Here is an 11,272-nt window from a genome sequence, read left to right on the forward strand (position 1 = left end):
TTGGGTGATGTCATTATTTTCCTTTTGTAAGGTGAGATGCTTTGCGATTAGGCAAATATTCTATTTCTGCTTAAACGTTCACCCATTAATTTTACCGTCTGTATTGGTTCCTTAGGGCTCCTGTAACAAATTACCACACAGCATTAGGTTTTCATTCTTTCACAGTTTCAGAAGTCAGAAGTCTGAAATGGAGGTGTCTGCAGAGTGGGTTCCTTCTGGAGTCCCCAGGAGAATCTGTCCTTGCCTCTCTGAGCGTCCTCGGTGGCCCTGGCTTTGTGGCTGCTTCATTCCATGGCTGCCTCCGACCTCACATGGACTCCCCACCCCCATATGTGTGCCTCTGTTTGCGTCTCTTCTCCTAAGGATGCCTGTCGGTGGGTGTAGGGCCCACCGGAATCTTGCTTGACTTCATTTTAACTTGATTACATTTGCAGAGACACTGCTCCCAGGTAAGGTCACCTTCACCGGAGCCTGGAGTTAGAGCGTCAGTGTTTCATTTTAGGGCAGGGGCGTCCAACCCGCGGCCTCAGGATGGCGACAAATATGGCCCAACACCAAATCGTGAATTTACTTAAGACACTATGAGGTTCTTTGGTGATTACGTGTTGCAATGTATTTAATGGGTGGCCCAAGACAACGCTTCTTCCAGTGTGGCTCAGAGACACCAAAAGGTTGGACACTGCTGTTAGGGGCTGCAACTCACTATGCTGTCCATTAGGAGGTCGAGCCTAAGGCTGTGTGACTGTGGAATGTCTCTTTCAGGGTGGTGCCTGCGTCCTTTTGATACGGCTTCGTTCTCTCCCTCCCTTGTTCCCTCCCTCCTTTCCTTTCTCTCTCCCTTTTGCCCTTTCCTATTTTCTGGGACCACAAGATACTCTAGACGTACCTCGTTTGGTCGTTTCCTTGCCTCAGCCCTGGAACTGACCGCTCATCCAGGAGCCCTGGTTGCTCTTTTTGAAGAATGAATGATGTTTAGAAATAAAGGTCAGGGCACTAGGTGTGCTCATTGATGCTGGGCTGTCACAGCTTCCAGGCTCCCCATGTGTGTAACACACACACACACACAGTGCTAACCCCTGTGCATACATGCATTTTTATTTATTTCTGCATCTATTTTTGAGACAGAAGCATGAGTCCAGACCGATACCTCTGACTCCAGTCTAGCTTGAGGGCTCATTCTAACTTTCCACTTCTTTGTAACTTTCCTATCCTACAGTGAAGAAATCCTGCTCTTACCTATAATTTTTTAGGTATTTGTCCACCCCCAGCATACATATAAAACAGTTGAAATATGGATATGCCCTTTGGAGAAACAAATTTGCCAACCAGAGCACAGTGTGCTTTGTTCTCTTAGTTTTTTAGCCTCGGCGTGTCCAGTGGTAACGCAGTTTGCCAGAGTCATGAGGTCGGCTCTCCGTTCCCCACACCTTCAGCGTGGTCACGGGATCCCGTTTTAACACACTGTCACCAACAGCATTCCGTCTTTCATGGCCTGGGTAAACATTTAAAAATGTATACACAGCAAGCTTCACTCTTGTAGTGCCTCACAGGATTTCTGACTTTGAGTTTTCATTTTATTGTTTTATTTTATTATTTTTGCCTTGCAAACAAGATGATCGATACCAGCTGATGCTAAGGAAGTGGAAAAACTGATTTTTACAATTGGCAGTTTACGAAAATGAAGATACCCAGGATGGACGTACCAGAATGGGTGTTGGAATTTTCCCCAACTCCCCCATTTACAGTCAAGAGGAGTCAATAAAGTTGACACCTTTTGTTCTTCATTAGCCTGTCGCCGTGTTCTCCAGCACAGGGGTGATGCCGGGTGGGTGGGGCTGGGTCGCTGCTGTGCCACCTCGCCTTCCTCAGCTTGTGAGCGGAGCAGCGGGCAGCTGGTCAGGAAGCACCTGCGGCTGTTCTGTTCCACTTGGAGACGCCAGACTCGCAACGCCCAGCTGAATGATTATTTCGCTCTCTTGACACCAGCACGTCACCAGCAGGTCACCGGTGACCTCGCCAGGGGGACTGTCCCTGGCCTTGTGTGCTCCTGGACTTTTCCCCCTACATATCTAACTCGGTATGTAGGCTTCCTCCACCCCTAGATAGCCGTGACTTGGAGGAACCTTCCTTCCTTCCCACTGAGGGAAGTGGGCTCCCACGATTCAGTTCTGGTTGCCAAGGGCTTGGCTGAGGTCGAAGTGGGGTGTGTTCTGCACCCGAGGTCTTTGCCAGTTCTTGGACTTTTTGTCTGTGGGGCAGGTTCGTTCTTCTACCCATGACTTCCTTTGTTCATTCCTCATCTTTCTGGGATTGTTCTCCAGGACTGTTCTTGGATTCTCCTGGGTGGGGTGGGGGGAATCCCTCATTGTAGTTTCAAACACCTGTAAGGAGATCTGGGACTTCTTTGTGTCCTGTACTACTTCGGGGAAATCCAGCTGGTGTGCAGTCCCACGGATTCCACCCGTGACCAGACCAGGCGGGAGGTCCTGGGCTTTGCAGAGCTGGCGCTGACTCCCTCTGCTGGCGGAATGTGGGAACTGCGTGGCCTGAGAAAGCACACTGCCGTTTGTTGTGTGCTTTCTCAGGACCTGGTGCTCCGAAAGTGCTCGTGATTATTTTCGGAATGAATGAATGAATGAATGAACAAACGAATGAATGAATGAATGAATAAACAAACAAACAAACAAACAAAAGTCTACCTTTAAAAATGAACCTATTTTATGGAAGTAAAAATTCAAGTTTGGGTTTCTCCTAACCTATTTTCGAACGCTGGCAGTTCATCTCCACAGTCTGCCTCATCAGAAACCCTAGTTTCTTACCTGGGAGCTTGTGTCCCCGCTGGTGTTACCTGGATGCTGGTAGGAATGACTGAGCCCGTTTTGGAGGAAACTGCAGGCCCTGAAGCCTGTCGCAGAAATGGTGTGACTAAGAGGTGGAGAATGATCTCTGAGAAGGAGCCGACCTTTGCTGTTGAGTTTGACCTGACTCCACCACTCACTGCTGTGCAACGCTGGGAACATTACCTCACCTCTCTGAGCCGCAGGTTGCTCATCTGTAAGATGACCTAGTTCGAAGGGGTTTTGAGGATTAGAAAAGTGCACGCAGCCCTGGCTGGCATAGCTCAGTGGAAAACTGCACACAAAGTTACAGTGCCTGCGGTGACCTTCGTGCCCCTGCCCTCCAACCCTGGCCCCCACTGGGGGTGTTGCCATGGTCAGCAGCGGGCTTGGTATCTCGGCGGTGAAGGTCGCTGTGCTTCTGTCCGGCCAAGGTGGGGGATCCGTGGAGCCTGTGTCTCGGCCCAGCACACATGGCTTTATCCAAGGGTGGACATGAGCCAGAAACCTTTTGTTCTGAAGGTGAACCTTGGGGTTCAGAAGCTTCCCAGAAGCACCACAGAGTAGAGGAGGGTTGAGGTTTTGAGGAGGTAGAAGTACTGGGGTAAGGAAAAAGGTGGTGTAAAGTACAGCACAGGCATATGGGGAATAATATTGGGATAATGGTGTGCGGTGTCAGGTGGTACTGGAAACACGACCGACTAACCATTCTGCTATACACCTGAAACCAACACAGAATCATACTGAGTGTAAAGTGTAACCGAAAAAACTTTTTAAAGAAAAGAGAAAAAAGATCTGAGGACAAAGAGGGAGTGTGTGCAGCGGGCAGCTGATAGCCTGTCAGCCTAGCATGTGTTCCTTCCGGAAGTGATGCCTACTTCCTTTGGAGAACTCTTCCTCCCGCTCAGAACCCAGCAGGTGCCTTTCTCCCCTGACTAGCTGGTCACCACTGAAGTGGGCACGTGACCCTCCCGCGGCCTGGTGTGATGGAGCCCCTCCTTTGAATATTTGCCAACTAGTGCGGGAAAAGGGTTTTATTTCTCTGGGGGCTAGTGCTACGGGCTCAGTGGCTGTTGGAGGCCACGTTTGTGGTTAAGTGGCCAGACGCTGGTCTGGAGAAAAGGGGACACATAGAGGGAAGAGAGGCAGTCCAGGTGCTTTCAAGGCCCAGGCTCAGTTGTCCCTCCGGCTGAGCTGCCCTTTTGAGTTTTGTAAATGTTCCAAGGACATTTCTCTTTGTCTTACCTAGTTTGGGTTGAGTTTCTATCACTTGTGACAACAATAGCAACAACAAAAGCCATGACTAATGCAATGACTCTGAGAAAAGGAGACACGTGAGGCAGTACATGGGCCTGTGGGCAGTGAAGCTTTGGTGTCACCTGGAACTGCCTTGGACCCGCAGCCAGGCGGCCTGGCCATGGCGCGGTTTCTGCTCTGAAGTGCTCCTGCCACAGGTGGGCACAGGTAACCAGGTTCTTGGTGATTGCAGACAAGGAATCGAAGCAAACACACAGAGAGTTTGTAGCAGAAAGAGCAGCTTTATTAAGCAATAGTACACTCCACAGAACGTGGGAGCAGGCCACCTCTAAGCAGAGAGATTGACCTTGGGGGCTGGTGGGATTCTATTCTTACCGGGCAGTTATATCCTGCCTAGTTTTAGCGGGCTTTTATTGTGCATGTACAAGTAGTTATATTACTTTAAAGCTACTGTGCATGTGGTCTCCCATGATATTCCTTGACTGGCCACTGGGGAAGGGGATCCCACAATGTTAATTTATTGTAATGCTATTATAATGAAGCAGGGGTCATGTAGTATCTTCTGCACAGATGCATTCATGATTCACCGTGATTCAGTGCTTTCCCAGAAAGGGGAAACAACCAGTCTTAGCACAGGGTCTCTGTCCTGTGTCATTGTCCTTTATCTTAGCCCTGGGGACCTCTGGAGTTTCCTCCTTCCTGACTATCGCCTGCCTCACACGTACAAGCTCTCTCTCCTTCACTGCCCTCCATCTTCCCTTGATTTGCCTTTAGGCTCACGCTTATATCTCCCATAAGAGCACAGCTTTGACATTCAGATGTTTTTTGGCCACTTGTGACCCTAAATTCTTTGGATCTCAATCTTCTAACTATAGCATGAAGATGACATGTGCCTTTTAGGGTGGTTGCAACGATCGCACGAGCTTGGGCACAATGTTCACTGAGCACAGGGCCGGCTACGGCCAGGTACACTCGGCGTTCATTCGGTGAGCTGCCTCAGCACTGCCAAGTTCACACCCTCTTTGGCAAAACAAATGATAGAGTGATGGGCGTCTGGCCATTTGAGCGTTGATGCTTGATGTTTCTGTCACATTCCCACTGCTTCGTGTTTGAAGATGGACCTGGGGTGGGGCTGGGGGTGGGGAATAGGAGTGTGGGAGGAAATACGTAGAAAGGGAATTGTGAGATCTACTGAGCCTGAGGTTCCCCTGGTGCCAGGGCACGTAACTTAAGTGAGAGAAGGGCCTCATGGTCCTGATGTTGAATGGACCCAGATCTCAAGGGAAGGGGCACGTTCTCTGTTTGTTCAGGCTGTCATTTTCTTGTCCTATGGTAAGACATGAGTTTAGTATATTCATCTCAGTGAGTTTAAAAAGAATTTGATTACTTTATATGCTCAAGTTAATCTAGCTCAGAAACTTGGATAAAATGCTCTTGGAATTATAACATTATGGGTTTATTATGGACGAATATCTTCATCTTGACCAACACAAAGAGACACCACACAAAACCAGCCCTCCGAAATAAACCAAGCCTGCCAAATTGAGGGTTCTGTCTTGCATTAAAAATGCATTTTATTTACAAAAGTTTATTTGGGCAAGGAAGGATAAAAGAAGTAGACCACATAAATATTCACTTCAAATGCAGTATATGACCAAACATAAATGACTGTGTCCTACAATGGTCACATGATTAAAAATAATGAAAATAAATAAAAATTTATTTTAAAATGAGAATTTTTACATAAATTTAAAGCTGCCCCAAGAGTTTTGCCTCGAGATGCTAATTACTGATACAGGTAGAAAAGGACTCTCGTTTAGAAATTGTTTAATATTAGTAGTGGTTCAGAGAGCTCTGGTGGCCACGGCCATCAAAATTTAGTGATTCAAGAAAGTGGTGAGTGCTACTCAGAAAAAGTGCTCCAGTGTGAGAAGATGTTCCCTGGGTAACAAAAGGACACCTAGCGTTAATTATTTACCTGCTGCTGGGTGTGCGCTAAGCACGTCACACTCCGTATCTCATGTAAGTCTCATGAGAGCCTGGGCGGAGGCACACCCATCACTCGTGTTTTACGGGCGACAAAACCAAGGGGGAAAATACTGGGTGGGCTGCGTTGTCCTGGCCGTTCATGCGGCAGACAAGTGGGGCCCCCCAGCCCACCTCGTGCTTTGCAGGATAAGAAATTCATGGTCCCATGATCATCACAAACACTCAGCCATCACTACCAATAGAACAGTCTCAGAGATTTTACAGATAAGTTCTTGACTGTCACTTTTCAAATCTTCATTAAAATCCTCCTCAGAACCAGAAGAAAACAACAAAATCTTTCTTCCCCCACTGACAATACGGGTAACTTCCCTTTTCCAAAACTGAGTCGTCCTGATCTCCACTGTTTCAAGTCCCCTCACCTTCCAGATCTCAGAGTTCACGCTATTGTTCTGATGGGTGTGTCCCCGAGATAACGAAGACAAGGGGCTTCTCTTCTCAGACATTGCACATTTGACTCAGCCCCTCTTTTCATCTGATGGCAACGGGGCTGCCCACAGAGAGGCCGTGTCATGTATTCCTTTGTTGTTCAACCTGGGCTCAGCGCAGATGCTGCCGCCGGCTGGCCGTGTGGCTGTGTACAGGAGGTGTTACAGCCTCTGAGCCTCCATTTCCCCATCTGTGGAATGGGGGGATCATACCCTACCTCACAGGGCATGGTGGACCTATGTGAGGTGTTGTGCTATACTCCACGATCAACAAAAAAGTTTTTAAAAGTTTAAACAAGTTTAAAAGTTTAAAAAAGTTGCAGCTACATTTATACTATTAAAAACAAAGAACGATAATTTGGTCACTCCCAGAAATTTTTACCCAAGAAGATTTCTATAGCAGCAAGTATGTTATTCGGCAAATTACTTTGATAGAGTGGCTTGAAAATGTTTTTCTTATTATCACTTTCTTCACTATAAAATGGAGAGGGGAGGGAATTTCAGGGGAAATAAGGGAGGGATTTAGAGGAACCTATATAAAGGATACATGGACAACAACTGAGAAGGGTGGAAATGGGAGGGAGGGGGAGGATGGGGGGTGGGATGGGATGGGAGTAATAGACAGAAAACTGTACTTGAAAAATAATTAAATTAAAAAATTAAAAAAAAATTCTATTTTAAATTCTGTAACAGCTCTTAGTCTGTCCCTTGGATACTGGCTGATGTCGCGAAATCTTAGAGCTAGGCTCTTAGGGCCTCATAAATGGGTAATTTAAAACTTTTAACTTCTTTCTAAGCAGCAACATTTCAGACAGAGAGAGCATGTTAGTTGATGAGACCTTCAACCTTCTGTGACCGGTGGGATCGGCCTTGTTTATGTAAGTACTGAGGTTTACACGTGCCGTACTCCACAGCCTTAGGACCATTTTGGAAAATGGAAAAGGATGAACATTTTTTTCATGTTGGGAATACAATTATTTTTGCAGTTTTTTAAAATGTTAGTACTAATGTCAAAAGAAAATTTTATAGTTTTGCTTTCAAAATAGCAAAATCTGAACAAATATTCCACTGAGCCTGTCCACCATCTATATGACTTCTGTGAGTCTGGAATATGCAGTTTTGATAAGGGGGGTTGGTAAAATTCTTTGGCTACTTCCCTGACTCTTGGTCATATTTTACCCCAGTTTTAACTATTCCAAAAATGCTTAAAAACAGAAAATGCGGCAGTGTCCTAAAAATCAGCCTCAAAGGGCGGGGTGGGGGCCAACAGATGAGCAGCACTGGGGTGTGCATTTTCACATTTGCTTGTGTTCTCAGTGTGTGGCTCACTCGCACGCACGCATCCGGACACTGTGTGTGTCAAAACTGTGAGCCTAATTTTGTCTATTTACAAGGCTCTTTTGCAGATAGTCTATATGAGCTTCTAAATTAGTGGTTTCCAAAGGTTCCACACCCAGGGATGTGGAAAGAGAATGTTAAAATTCTAATACTTAATTGTCTCATCTTACTATTGCTCTATGAAGTATATGACATATTTATGGAGCATGCGAGTGTAACTACAGAGGTAATCTACCATCGGGAGCTAAGAGAAAAGCAACTTCTGTGTCTCATCACACAAATACACGTCCTCTTGTTCTTTCTCTCCCAGGATTTTGAGGATTGATTTCAAGATGACTGGAAAACGAACGTGGTCGGCAAAGCTTCCCACTGCTTTGCCTCAAACCTTAATTTTCTTAAGGTTTCTGTCTCAAATTGGCCCTCAAGGTAACATGGTCTAATCATAGAGACCAAACCTTCACTGGATGGTCAACTTCTATTCTCTGTCTACAGACCTCGTACCCTGCCGCCCCTCCCCCGCCCGTCAAAGCCTCGTTCAAATGGAACAAGGAAGTTTGAGAATGTGGACCGTGAATAATAAACACAATTTCTCTCAAAGTTATATAGACTTGTGCTCTAGCAGGCTTGCATTTATGCCTTTATGACAATACACCACAGCCTCATCATTAGTATTCAGAATCTTAGTTACCCGATGTTTCCCCAATTATACTGTGAAGAGCTTTTGTCCTTTCACTCAACAAGTGACACTGAGTCCCCCTTCTGTCATCCACCACCCTGGATCTAGGCAAAGGCACTTGCTTATTATAGTCACTTTAGTGAAAAAAAAAAAAGAAAAGAACAGTTGCTAGTGAAAGTGTGACAAATGGTGATGGAAGGAAACACCACTCCGGGTGGGGAACATACATGACAGTGTAACAACAGTGTACAGATGACGTGTTCCACAGCTGTACCCCTGCTGCCTGTACAGTGTATTAGTCCATGTAACCCCAATACATTCAATAAAAAGTTGAAAAACAAAACAAAGATTGCTAATAGTCAACTCCAAGCAACTGACTTCAGTGTGTGGGTGAGGATCATCTGTTATCAGCACCTTTAATAGGTTTGTCTAAACGACTGTTTCTTGAAGCAGCCTGAAAAAGTCAGACTGTTTCCATAAGTCTGCTGGAACTGATGCGCTGGAGAAACTTACCAAGTGAGTAAATAAAGGAGTAGCTTTCCCCATAAACTAACAGGCAGAGGATTTACCATGAAGAACCAAGTTCAGCTTGTCTGTTGAATTATCCCTGCTTCTAAAACAGAGGATTTCACAATGAATGAGGTTTGCTCTTGAGGGACAAAAATAAACAGAAAGGAAGAACTTCCACATTTTTATCATAAAGACTTATGCAAATAGGAGTCCCCTTGGGGAAAAGTAAAGTTCAAATCTAAGACTGGAGGCCACATGCCTGTGTCTGCACGCAGACACAGACGTGGGCAGTCAGGAGCTCTCTGCTCATGCACTTGCATCTGTTGCCTCAAGCATTCCTCCCGGAGCCCCTCCTGCTTGGAGACACTGATGGAAGAGCAAGGAAGAGTAAGGAAGAGAAGAGAAAATCTTACCCTTTTTTAAAATCCATACCTGAGGATATGCTTTTTTAAATTGATTTGAGAGAGAGAGAGAGAGAGAGAGAGAGAGAGATCAGTCACCTCCCATAGACGCCCTGACCAGGAATCAAACCTACAACCTTTTGTGTGTGGTAGGTCACTCCAACAAACTGAGCCACCCGGCCAGGGCAGGGGCTCTTACCCTTCAGACCAAAGGCAGTGAGGCAGGAAAAGGGAAAGGCGAGGGGCCCACAACTCCTGAGCATATACAAACAGGCGCACACTAAGAAACCTCAAATCCCTTCATTCTTCTGCAGATCTGGTCTGACAGTTCTAACAACTTGCTACTATCTACCTTGAAAACCAGGGAGAAAGATTTACTTTCATATTATTGTAATAATTTAACTTTCTCTAGTAAAAAAGGAATCTAACTTCTCAGCTCAAGAAACCTACACGTAGTATAGAAAAAAGCCTTAAGATCAAGATTTGACCTGGAAAACACCCCGTCGATGCGATCTGCTAAGATCGTGAACTGTGGGTGATGTCCACTCCTAACCACAGCCAGTGCCTTATGCTGAGGGTGCATTTGAGCTTGCCAATTCTCCAGAATGTTCTAGGCAGGCTCACTATTGTTGGCACAGTCTTCCGATAAGAGGTGGCAGCAGGCTCTGGAAAGAAAGCACTGGGCAGAGCGGGTTGCTCAGGCAGCTGCTAGACAACTGTGTAGACAGCACTAGGTGTGGAGTTTCTTTTCAACCTCAAGATTTTGACTTTCCTCTGACATTCTTTGGTGGAGTCTGGACATTGGGATAAAGACAGAAGGGGCCAGGATCACTTTAAACAAACACACTTGAAATTCTTGGTCGTCTGTTTACCGTTTGAAGCAGTTCTTTGCACAAAAAAGAACCTTTAGAACTTGGGAGAGTTGTTAATCATGGTGAAACACGGCAGTCCTCCAATGTGAAATGACGTGCGTATGGAAATGCAGAAGTGGTTCTGGGCGAGGGGAGGAGATTTGTCTGTGCTAAGAGGTCACTTTACCCCTCTCTTGTCTGAACTTCCTTCTTTAATCCTTCTGTTTTGGTGATATCAGTGGGGACTAGTGGGGTCCAGTTCTCCTAACCCCTGGACCAAAGGTTCAAACCCCTTCTGTGTTACACTGAATATAAATATAATTTCAACCTCTTGCAAACTGGCTCTTTCACAGGCTATTGTGTTGTGAAGACCTGATGTTCAAAGACTATAAGCTGCCCACCTTACAACATGACACCCATTCCTCCTTCTCAGTAACTGAATCCTGAGTTTATTTGGAAAGCCATGCACACAGCTAGAAAGGTAAGTTTTCTTAGCCTTTCTTGCAGCTAGATGTGACCAGATATTGACCAATTGACCAATGTATGCGGAAGGGCTGAATTATACTTCTTCGAGGTCCTTAATAGAGAGGAAGTGATGTCTTCTGACCCTTTATTCTTTTTCCTGCATGGAAAGCAAATGTAAGGACTGGAGCCCCAGCAGCTGCTATGAACTACATGGTGAACTTGAGAAGGAAGCCAAGATTATAGAAGGACCATGTGTCACTCATACCATGGCATGCTCTACCAGCCCAAAATGCAATCTCCAGACTTTTCTACATAAGAGGCAAGCAAACATCTATTTTTATGAGCCATTTATCACATGCAGTTGGGACCTAATCCCAGCAGATACCCTTGGGAAATTACTGAAGGAACTGCTCTGAAATATTGAGTATTTGGTGTACCAAATACAATAGCAAACACATCTCCA

The sequence above is a fragment of the Sturnira hondurensis genome, unplaced genomic scaffold (genome assembly GCF_014824575.4).
Source record: "Sturnira hondurensis isolate 20B ecotype Veracruz unplaced genomic scaffold, ASM1482457v3 Scaffold0015056, whole genome shotgun sequence".
NCBI lineage: Eukaryota > Metazoa > Chordata > Mammalia > Chiroptera > Phyllostomidae > Sturnira > Sturnira hondurensis.